A 12,762-nucleotide genomic window follows, 5' to 3' on the forward strand; every position below is an offset into this window, starting at 1 on the left:
CTCATAATAGAGTTTGACAGTGTTCCTTCTGTTTCTATTTTGCGGAACAATTTGAGAAGTATTAGTGGATAATTTTCAATAATTCCTTGACCAATACATGAGACATTCATTAAGTGTTTTTTTCTGTAATTTTCATAGTTTCATGTTTTATATTTAAATATTTAATACATTTTGTGTTATTTTTGTGACTCTTGTGTCTAATAATTTCATTTTTGTATGCATATTCCTAATTTGTACCGCAATCTTTACTAAGAGTTTCTATGATACATGTACTTAGCTCTTTTATCAAAAATTAGTTGTCCATATCTGTGTGCATTTTAATTTATAGGCTTCCTATTCCATTCCATTACTTCATGTTTTTATTATTGATTTTACTGAGCTATAAATTTTTCTCTGCTCACCTTCCTTCCTCTCCCCTCCAACCCTCTCCCATGGTCCCCATGCTCCAAATTTACTCAGGAGATCTTGTCTTTTTCTGCTTCTCATGTAGATTAAATCCATGTATGTCTTTCTTAGGGTCTTCATTGTCATCTCAGTTCTCTGGGATTGTGAATTGTAGGTTGTTTTTTCTTTGCTTTATGTCTAAAAGCTACTTATGAGTGAGTACGTATGATATTTGTTTTTCTGGGTCTGGGTTGCCTCACTCATTATGATATTTTCTAGATCCAGCCAATTGCCCAAAAACTTCCAGATGTCATTATTTTTTGCTGTAAAAATTAGGTCTACACATACAAAAAATGAAATTATTAGACACAAGAGTCACAAAATAACATAAAATGTATTAAATATTTGAATGTAAAACATGGAACTATGAAAATTACAGAGACAACACCCAATAAATGCTTCATGGAACTGTATCGGCCAAGGAATTTTTGAAATAAAGCAAAAAACGAGAAAAAAGGATTCTATAAATAAAAATATTCTGCCCTGCAAAGGAAACAACCAACAGATTTAGAAACAATCTATAAAATCAGAGAAATGCATGTAAACTATAAACCTAACAATAATCTCTATCCATGAAACAAGGAACACCATAAATAAATAAATAAAATTAAAAAATAGTAAAAAAAATCCTCCATTTAAAATTGGGCAGTAGAGCTACATAGACATCTCTCAAAAGAAGAATACAAGCAGCCAGCACATACATGAAAAAATTTTATCATCCCAAATCATCAGGATGATGTCAACCAAAACACTGATGAGGATTGGTGAGATGGCTCAGTAAGAGGACATGAGGCCAAGTCTAATGACTTGAGTTTGATCCCTGGGACCCACGTTAGGAAGAGAAAAAAGTTAATCTCTGGGTTGCCAATTACAGGTAGATGGTGGTAAGGTCTGGTCTGCTATTTTGATGTAGAGTGAGAATAGAAAACACCTAAGTACTGTGTATTTCAGAAAGTTTTGAGAAGAAATTGAAAACTTTTGCCTAAAATAAATAATCCATGTTCAAAGAGATAGGTGTGTTTAAGCTAGGATGAAAAAGCCTGAGTCAGAAAATCACATGCCGCATGCTTTTACCTATGCTTTCAATGTAGAAAAAAATTGACATGAAAGTAGGAGAAGAGACTGCTAGGAGGGAGAGAAGGGAGAGGAGGGGGAGGAAGGAGAAGTGGGAGGAGCAAGGAGAGATGATGATGAAGAACAAATATGAGCAAGGTACATTATATACATGTAGGAAAATCTCACAGTAAAACCTAGTATGTTTTACAATTAATATATTATAACAAAAATTACAGATTGTATTAATGTACCCCCAAATTACTTTGTATCCTATTAATATGTTCAATTCTTATATTTTATGAATCACTTAAAAATTAAGTAAAAATTAAATCTCAAAACTATTGGGAGGCAGTTTAAATCAGTATTTGAGTTAAAAAATCAAATTAACATAAAAATTCTGAAAACAAGTGAGTCATGCACCATCCTAAAAAAAAAAAAACAGATACATGAAAACAAAGACATCAAATATAAAATCTAGAATAAATATGGAAACAAAATTGCTGAAGCTCTAGAAACTTCTAAAGACAGATGTTTAACCCAAAATGAGTGATTTGAAAGAACTAATTGAATAAGCAAACCCTTATCAAGATTGATTAAAAAAGAAGAAACAAGACATAAATACTTGGAATTTTTTTTAAAAGAAGACGCTGGCAGAAATGTATAGAAGAAGCCTTGTAGTAAGAAGAGTGGTGGGTTGCCTCCTGCCACCCAGCTAGCTTAGCCCGCAAAATAATCACATGGAGATCTGTATTAATTAAATTGCTGCCTGGTCCATTAGCTCTAGCCTCTTATTGGCTAACTCTCACATCTTGATTCAACCCATTTCTAATAATCTGTATGTCACCACGAGGCTGTGGCTTCCCAGGAAAGATTCAGCATGTCTGACTTGGCAGCTTCATGGTGGGCAGCTCTCTGCCTGCCTTCTTCCTCCCAGAATTCTGTTCTTTCTACTCCACTCACCTAAGGGCTGCCCTATCAAAAGGCCAAGGCAGCTTCTTTATTCAACCAATGAAAGCAACACAAATAGAGAAGAACCTTCTACACCATTTCCCCTTTTTCTGTTTAAACAAAAAAGAAAGGCTTTCATTTTAACATAGTAAAATTACATATAACAAAACAGTTATCAAGGAAGAATTACAGTTAGAATATTTATATCTATTTTATCTTTTATCATAACAAAGAAAAATGGTTAGTTATAACTATAACTAACCATTCTTCAACTCCATCAAAGACTCCAGAAGGATATAATATTACCTAAGTAAACAAAAAGTAAGCAACTTCCAAAACTCTAGAAATGACAAGGACATCTCACTGCCTGGACAGTCACCCAAAGTTCTTCTGTACCGTTGAGGCATCCATTTTCAGTCTACAGGCCCATAGTATCCAGAAGACTTTTCCATGAAGCAGGAAATTTCAAAGACAGTTAAGTTATTTTCTTTTGTGTTCTGCAGAATGTCTCGCAGACTCTTTCATGAATCAGGAACCCCAAAGGTTCATCTCACCTTTAGGCAAGTTCAGCAGTCCTCTCTCTGTGAGTTCTTTGTGTCCAGTTTATGCAACAGTTCAGGAAAGAGCAGTTTCTTGCCCAAATGGCTAACCAACTCCATAAAGAGCCTCTTCGATATCCATCTTCCTCTTGAAGTAGATTGGTGCTGCCAGGAACAGACGAGTCTCATTGTCATGAAAAGTCCTAAATTCTTAAAACATTTTAAATGCCATATTCTTTAGTCTTTGAAAGATATGAATACATATCTAACTGAAATATATCTCTATATATCTAGAAAATCTAAATAACATGACTACAAGCTTGACTATTATTGATGATTATCTGTTAACAATCTATATTTTCTATTTATACATTACATTTTAAATGAGCTACACAATCACAATACCTTAATCAAGAGCAGAAATACATATACATATAACAAGATTGGCCTTAAATTAGTATCAGTAAACCAAAATTCATATCAATGCAAATTATTCATATCTATATCAAAGCCTGATGACCCAGATTGGATACCTAGAGCCCATAAGGTAGAAGGAGAAAACTGAGTTCTCTAAGTTTTACTCTGACCTCCATACATGGACTGTGGCACTTGCAGACCCCACACATGCTATACACACATATGCCCATCCGTGAAGTAAAGAAATGTAAAAGGTTTTGTTCTTTAAAAGAACAGAAATTCTTTTTTTATATATATAAACTCATTTAATAGCTAGAAGAATAAAGGTTATCTAACTTGTCTTTATGAGATAGAGCTATAATGTCAAACTTGGACAAACAATATAAAATATAAATTATATATATTGTTTTCATCATAGATACAAAACACAAAATAAAAATCATAAACTTTCCATCATAATAAGATAGAATTATCCAAAGAGTTTCCAACTACTGAAAATTTATTGATGTTATGTACCTGTTGAACATGAACTTTTAAGGCTCAATTTTAATTTCTGTGTGTCCCGCAAGTAGAGTCAATGATTGACATTTGCTCATGCCTATCTTCTCAAGTTGTTTTTATGGTAGAGAGTCTTGCACAATGAAGACAAAGTCTCTACCTGAAGACAAAGGCACGTTCACATGTGCTACAGTGAAGAGAGTATCTCCTGGAACAGAAGGCACACTTGCTCCTTCTCCATGATAGGATTTGTGTTCTCTAATCCCAGGACTCCTTTCTTGTAATGCAACTGATCACCTCAGCAGGCAATTTGTTTGTTCTCTTTGGGACTTGTAGACAAGAAAGACTGCCAACTATGTTCATGGCAGCATTGTTTGTAATAGCCAGAACCTGGAAACAACCTAGATGCCCTTCAACGGAAGAATGGATGAAGAAAGTATGGAATATATACATATTAGAGTATTACTCAGCAGTAAAAAACAAGGACTTCTTGAATTTTGCATACAAATGGATGGAAATAGAAAACACTATCCTGAGTGAGGTAAGCCAGACCCAAAAAGAGGAACATGGGATGTACTCACTCATATTTGGTTTCTAGCCATAAATAAAGGACATTGAGCCTATAATTCATGTTCCTAGAGAAGCTAAATAAGGTGAATCCAAAGACAAACACATAGGCATCCTCAGGAATATTAACCTTCATCAGGCGATGAAAGGAGACAGAGACAGAGACCCACACGGGAGCACCGGACAGAAATCTCAAGGTCCAAATCAGGAGCAGAAGGAGACGGAGCACGAGCAAGGAACTCAGGACCACGAGGGGTGCACCCACACACTAAGACAATGGGGATGTTCTATTGGGATCTCACCAAGGCCAGCTGGCCTAGGTCTGAAAAAGCATGGGATAAATCCGGACTAGCTGAACATAGCGGACAATGAGGAATACTGAGAATTCAAGAACAATTGCAGTGGGTTTTTGATCCTACTGCACGTACTGGCTTTGTGGGAGCCTAGGCAGTTTGAATGCTCACCTTACGAGACCTGGATAGAGGTGGGCAGTCCTTGGGCTTCGCACAGGTCAGGGAACCCTGATTGCTCTTCGAGCAGATGAGGGGGGGGGGGACTTGATCGGGGGAGGGGGAGGGAAATGGGAAGCGGTTGTGGGGACAAGGCAGAAATCCTTAATAAATAAATAAATTAAAAAAAAAAGACTGTACAAATGTATTACTTTCAATCTGCTTTGCTGGGCAAGGGAAATTAATCTCTTCACTCTGACCTCAGAATCTCACATCTTCTGCCAACATCCCTGAAACAGTGGGAGGCCGACTAGACATGCTGCAGGTAGAATGAAATGTCACACCCTTCATAGTTCCTGACTATGATCAATAATTGCAAAAATAAAATTTGGCTTTCGAAAACTCATTAATGATAAAACGTTTTAGTGAATAGGAATCAAAGGGTTTAGTCTTAAAGAAAGGAATGACCTTGATCTGCTGAAGAATATGCATATCAAAATCCTATAGCCATTATTCATACTGGTTAGATTTTTAGAAGTATTTCTATTTAGATTTGGATCTAGGTAGAAATTCTGCTGTCATTACTTGTATCAAGCTTTATTGGGATTCTCAGAGAAGGACATTACACAACACACACACACACAGCAATTAGAGTATAAGTGTTGAAAAAAGACACTATTGTGATTAAGGAGAAAAAGTTTAAGGCCATCTAAAGGCAGATTAATAAAATGAATGAATTTTTTGTAAGTCACTCAGGCTTCAGAGATAACTCGGGAAAAGGAGAGGATGGGAAGCAGTTTTTCTTTGAATGATAGCATCCACTACAAGGTCATCCCAGCCTGCTGTTAATATCACTTGCCTAAAACACATTCTAGTTTGGTAGGAAATCTTAGCATAGGTCTTTTGAATCTCAGAGGTGCACTTAGGTGACTCTAGTAACATTTTAGAATTTGACTATAAGTGAACGATGATTTGTGAATTCATTGCTCAGGGTATTGGGGTCCCAATGGATAAGTGAGGAAGTTGGAAAGATAAGTACTCCCTTTTCAAGAACAGTGGTTGAGAACTCCAGTAGGCACCAATGAGACAGCTACAACACATTTGATCTTCAGTACAAACATTTTTTTCTCAAGAAAACAAATTCTGAATAAGGTAAAAATATGAACAGCCTCTATATGTGTGATGGGTTTTAGTAAGGTTTTGAACTGTCACTGCCTTCGTGGTTTGTATGAGAGTCTGCCACGTCTTCATTCTCTGAGGTGAGAAATTCCTTTGTAAAACAATTTCAGTGTGATGTTACAAAGGTGTCCAGACCTTTCACCTGGCTCCTGATAATATTTGGCTGTATTTTATGGGCTGTAAATAGAGAAAGATGTTTCCTCTGAAATGTTGACAGTAACATGCAGATGGGCCTCCTAAAAGTCTTTTCTTGTGAAATGGCCAGGTACCACGCCTGACACAGCCATCTGTGAGCTGTCTCGTTCATCTTAAGGGCTGCCAACTCTTCTGTCTGAGAGTTCTTTCAACCTTTGCAAAAGGTATGAATCAGTCCTAGCACTGGATAGAGGCCCCGTGAAAGACCGGCCTTAATTTCTCTTCATCACTAGTCCATTGGTGGAGGTGGGGAGAGTGAGTGGTTATGTTCTGATTATGATCTTGTTTTCCCATCCTCTTCTCAAATTATTTTTAAGTTAGGCTTTTCATTTGAGCTTCAGGAGGGAAATGCCCAGAGTAGGAGCTTTCGTTTTAGCAGATACCTGATTATTTATATGAGATGAACACAGTTATGTTTTCTTTTATAAAGTTCCTGATGCCTCATGATCAATTGAGAGTTCAAAACTCAGTACATTTTATCAGAAGTAGTATGATTACATTCTTTTAGAAACTTTCCCATTTTTAAAAATGGGAGCTGTGGCAGCTTGCATTGCTCTTGTCACCTAGGGTTTCCTCTTGATTTCCTACTCAGAGGACTCTGTTATATGGTTATTTCTCTTGGAGTGTCACTATTAATGAGTTTCCTGAATATACACTTTCCTTCAGTTCTTAAACATTTTCTATGGTCTTCCAATTTCTTGATTTAAAAATTCTTAAAATATACTCCCAGATCTATTTGCCCATGTTATCTTCTTATACTTTATAATTCTTTTTTTAAAATTGAGCAATATATTTTTCTCCACTCCCCTCTTTTCCTTTCCCCTCCCCTTCTACTCTCTCCCATGCTCCCAATTTATTCAGGAGATATTGTCTTTATCTACTTCCTATGTATGTCTCCCTTAGGCTCCTCACTATTGTCTAGGTTCCCTGGGATTATGAATTAGGCTGTTTTTTCTTTATATCTAAAAGTCACTAATGAGTGAGTAAATATGGTATTTGTCTTTCTGGGTCTGGGTTACCTCACTCAAAAAGATGTTTCCTTGATTCATCCATTTGCCTGCAAATTTCCAGATGTCATTATTTTTTTTTCTACTGTTGTAGTATGTTATTGTGTAAATGTATCACCCTTTCCTTAGCTATACTCTGGTCAAGGGGCATTAAGGTTGTTTTCAGATTCTGGCTATGACAAACAATGCAGCTACAAACATAGCTGAGTACATGTCCTTGTGGTAAAAATGAACATTCTTTGGATATATACCCAAGAGTGGTATTGTTGGGTCGTGAGGTAGGTTGTTTCCTAAATTTTTGAGAAAACGCCACACTGATATCCAAAGTGGCTGTACCACTTTGTACCCCCACCCGCCACAGAGGAATATTTCCTTTAGCCCACAACCTCTACAGCATAAGTTTCCATCAGTGTTTTTGATCTTGGCCATTCATACAAGTATAAGATGGAATCTCAGAGTTGTTTTGATTTGTATTTCTCTGATGACTAAGGACACTGTGCATTTCCTTAAGTGTCTTTCAGTCATTTTAGATTTTTATGTAGAAAGCTCTCTGTTTAGGTCTGTACCTCATTTTAAAAATTAGATTATTTGTTCTTTTGATGACTGATGGAGGAAGGTCATTGGCTAATAAAGGAACTGCCTTGGCCCATTTTATTGGTTAGAGGATAGGTGGGAGGAGTAAACAGAACAGAACGCTGGGAGGAAGAGGAAGTGAGCTCAGACTCACAGCTCTCCTCTCGGGAGCAGATGCCTGAGAGAGACGCCATGCCCTGCTCCCTGGTAGACACACAGGATGAAGCTCCGACCCAGGAGGGACATAGGCTAGAATCTTCCTGGTAAGCGCACCTTGGGGTGCCATACACAGATGATTGGAAATGGGCTAAATTAATATGTGAGAATTAGCCTAGAAGAGAATGGGCCAAGCAGTGTTTAAAAGAATACAGTGTCCGTGTAATTATTTCGGGGCATAAGCTAGCCGGGCAGGCGGCTGGGGTGTTGGGGACGCAGCCCCGCCGCCACCCTTAATACTACAGATGACCAATTTCTTGATTTCTTTGTATATTTTGGGGATCAGACCTCTGTCTGATGTGGGGTTGATGAAGCTCTTTTCTCATTCTGTAGGCTGCCATTTTCTCCATATCCTTTGCTTTATAGAAGCTTCTCAGGTTTAGGAGGTCACATTTATTAATTGTTTCTCTTAGTCTCTGTGATACTGGGAGTATATTTAGGAAGTGGTCTCCTGTGTCAATGTGTTCAAGTATACATCCTGACTTTTCTTCTATGAGGTTCAGTATTGTAATTTTTATGTTGAGGTCTTTGATCCATTTGGACTTGAATTTTCTGCATGGTGATAGATATGGATATATTTTCATTCTTCTACATGTTGATATCCAGTTATGCCAGCATCATTTGTTGAATATGCTTCCTTTTTCCCATTTTATATTTTTTGCCTTTTTTTTTTGTTGAAAATCAGGTGTTTGCAGGTGTTTGGACTGATAACTGGGTCTTTTAATTTGGTTCCATTGGTCCTCCTGTCTGTTCTTATGCCAATATCAGGCTGTTTTCAGTACTGTTGCTCTGTAGTAGAGTTTGAAATCAGGGTTTGTGATGCCTCCAAAAGTTCCTTTATTATACAGGATTGTTTTGACTATCCTGGGTTTTTGGCTTTTTCATATGAAGTTGAGTGTTGTTCTTTCAAGGTCTGCAAAGAATATTGCTGGGCATTGCACTGAATCTGTAGATTGTTTTTGTTAAGATTGCCATTTTGCTATGTTAATTCTACCTATCCAAGAGCACAGAGATCTTTCCATTTGTTTGGTTAGAGTTACTTTGAGATATTTATGCTATTTGTGGCTATTGTGAAGGGTGATGTTTCTTATTTCTTTCTTAGTCCATTTATCATCTGTAAAAGAGAGCTACTGAATTTTTTGAGTTAATCTTGCATCCTGCTTTTTTACTGAAAGTGTTTATGAGTTGTAGATGTTCCTTGGTAGAATTTTTGGGGTCACTTATATAAACTATCATATCATCAGCAAATAGTGAGAGTTTGACTTCTTCTTTTCTGATTTGTATCTCCTTAATCTCCTTTTGTTGTCTTTTAGCTCTAGCTAGAACTTCAAGAACTATATTGAATAGATATGGAGAGAGTGGACAACCTTGTTTCTGGTTTTAGTGAGATCACTGTAGTTTTTTTCCATTTAGTTTGATGTTGGCTGTTGGCTTGCTGTATATTGCCTTTAATATGTTTAGCTATTTTCTTGTATTCCTGCTCTCTCCAAGATGTTTATTATGAAGGGATGTTGTATTTTGTCGAAGGCTTTTCCAGTGTCTAATGAGAAGATCATATGTTTTTTTTCTTTCAGTTTATTTATGTGGTGGATTACATTGATTGATTTTCACATGTTGTACCATCCCTGCATTTCTGGACTGAAGCCTACTTGATCATGGTAAATGATTTTTCTGACTTGCTCTTGGATTCAGTTTGCCAGTATTTTGAGTATTTTTGCATCAATGTTCACAAGTAAGACTGGTCTGTAATTCTCTTTCTTTTTTTTTTTTCTGTTTTTTTTTTCGAGACAGGGTTTCTCTGTGGTTTTGGAGCCTGTCCTGGAACTAGCTCTTGTAGACCAGGCTGGTCTCGAACTCACAGAGATCCGCCTGCCTCTGCCTCCCGAGTGCTGGGATTAAAGGCATGTGCCACCACCGCCTGGCTGTAATTCTCTTTCTTAGTAATGTCTTTGTGTGGTAATTTTAGCCTCATAAAGAGTTTGGCAATGTTCCTTATGTTTCTATTGTGTGGAACAATTTGAGGAGTATTGGTATTATTTCTTCTTTGAAAATCTTGTAGAATTCTGCACTGAAACCATCCAGTCCTGGCTTTCTTTGGTTGGGAGACTTTTGATGACTGTTTCTATTTCTTTAACAATTATAGGGCTATTTAATTTGCATATCTTGTCTTGATTTAATTTTGGTAAGTGATATTTATTCAGAAAATTGTCCATTTCTTTTAAGTTTTCCTATCTTGTTTAGTATAGGTTTTTGAAATATGACCTAATGAATTCATTGATTTGCTCCCTGATATGAGACAGAAAAAAATTAAAAAAAAATCTTTACTTTTCTTTATATTTATTTCTGTCTTTATCATACATTTCATTGAATATATATGTCTATATGTGTCTCTATAAATAATAATTAAATTTTCCACAATTAACAATAAGTTTTCCTAAAATAATCTTTAAAGTTTCTAGAAAAAAGGTGGGGCCCCACAACAACAGCTCCACCCAGTTAATATGACATCATGATACTGATAGTGCTACTACAAGACCTGTTTTGGGTATCAGCTACACAAAATAGTTCCAACTTGATTAGCTGAAATAATGCACATCTTTTACAATATTCTGGCAAGACCTCCACAAAATACTCAGAGACTATTTTCAATCTTACCAGACATTACCTTAAAACTTAACCATCATTTTACTTTTACAGGATCCCCTAGAAAGAACGTCGCCCCCATGACAGCTAAAAGTAATTCTAGAAAACAACATCCCCGAAGCTTCTGTAAAGCAAAGGACACTGTCACCAAGACAAAAAGGCAACCTACTGACTGGGAGAAGATCTTCACCAACCCCGCAACAGACAAAGGTCTGATCTCCAAAATATATAGAGAACTCAGGAAACTAGACTTTAAAATGCTAATTAACCCAATTAAAAAATGGGGCACTGGGATTAAAGGCGTGCAGGCGCATCTCTGTGAGTTCGAGACCAGCCTGGTCTACAGAGCTAGTTCCAGGACAGGCTCCAAAGCCACAGAGAAACCCTGTCTCAAAAAACCAAAAAACCAAAAAAAAAAAAAAAAAAAAATGGGGCACTGAACTGAACAGAGAATTCTCAGCAGAGGAAGTTCAAATGGCCAAAAGACACTCAAGGTCATGCTCAACCTCCTTAGTGATCAGGGAAATGCAAATCAAAACAACTTTGAGATATCATCTTACACCTGTCAGAATGGCTAAAATAAAAAACTCCAATGATGGCCTTTGCTGGAGAGGCTGTGGAGGAAGGGGTACCCTCATCCATTGCTGGTGGGAATGCAATCTTGTGAAACCACTTTGGATATCTGTGTTTCGGTTTCTCAGGAAATTCGGGATCAACCTACCCCTGGACTCAGCCATACCACTCTTGGGAATATACCCAAGAGATGCCCTATCATATGACAAGAGCATTTGTTCAACTATGTTCATAGCAGTATTATTTGTAATAGCCAGAACCTGGAAACAACCTAGATGCCCTTCAATGGAAGAATGGATGAAGAAAGTGTGGAATATCTACACATTTTAGAGTACTATGCTGCGGTAAAAAACAACGACTTCTTAAATTTTGCATGCAAATGGATGGAAATAGAAAACACTATCCTGAGTGAGGTAACCCAGACCCAAAAAGATGAATATGGGATGTACTCACTCATAATTGGTTTCTAGCCATACACAAGGGTCACGGAGTCTACAATTGGTGATTCTAAAGAAGCTAAGTAAGAAGGTGAACCAAAGGAAAAACATATAGTTATCCTCTTGGCTATGGGAAGTAGACAAAATTGCCGGGGAGAAAATTGGGATCTTGGGGGTGGGGTGGGATGGGGGTAAGGGGAGATGGGGAGAGAAAAGGGAGAAGGGGAGGATGGGGGGAACTTGGGGAAAAAGGAGGATTGGGATAAAGGAAGGTTGGATAGGGGAGCATGGAAGCACAATTCTTAGTTAAGGGAGCCACCTTAGGGTTGGCAAGAGACTTGAACCTAGAGTGGCTCCCAGGTGCCCAAGCCGAGGTCCCCAGTTAGTTCCTTGGGCAGCTGAGGATAGGGAACTTGAAATGACCCTATCCTATAGCAATACTGACGAATATCTTGCATATCATCATAGAACCTTCATCTGGTGATGGATGGAGACAGAGACACAGACCCACACTGGAGCACTGAACTGAGCTCCCAAGGTCCCAATGAGGAGCAGAAGGAGGGAGATCATGAGCAAAGAAGTCAGGACCACGAGGGGTGCACCCACCCACTGAGACAGTGGAGCTGATCTATTGGGAGCTCACCAAGGCCAGTTGGACTGTGACTGAAAAAGCATGGGATAAAACTGGTTTCTCTGAACATGGCGAACAATGAGGGCTGATGAGAAGCCAAGGAAAATGGCACGGGGTTTTGTTCCTACTTAATGTTCTGGCTTTGTGGGAGCTTAGCCAGTTTGGATGGACGGAGGGGGGAGGACCTAGGACTTACCACAGGGCAGGGAACCCTGACTGGAGAGGGAGGGGGAGAGCAGTGGAGGGAGAGGGAGAAGGGTGGGAGGAGAGGGAGAAGGGTGGGAGGAGGGGGAGGGAAATGGGAGGCTGGGAGGAGGTGGAAACTTGTTTTTTTTCTCCTTTTCTCAATAAAATAAAATTGAAAAAAAAAAAGAAAACATACTGCAGGAG

The sequence above is a fragment of the Microtus oregoni genome, unplaced genomic scaffold (genome assembly GCF_018167655.1).
Source record: "Microtus oregoni isolate MIOR12 unplaced genomic scaffold, Mior012 000006F_ref0000085, whole genome shotgun sequence".
Taxonomy (NCBI): Eukaryota; Metazoa; Chordata; class Mammalia; order Rodentia; family Cricetidae; genus Microtus; species Microtus oregoni.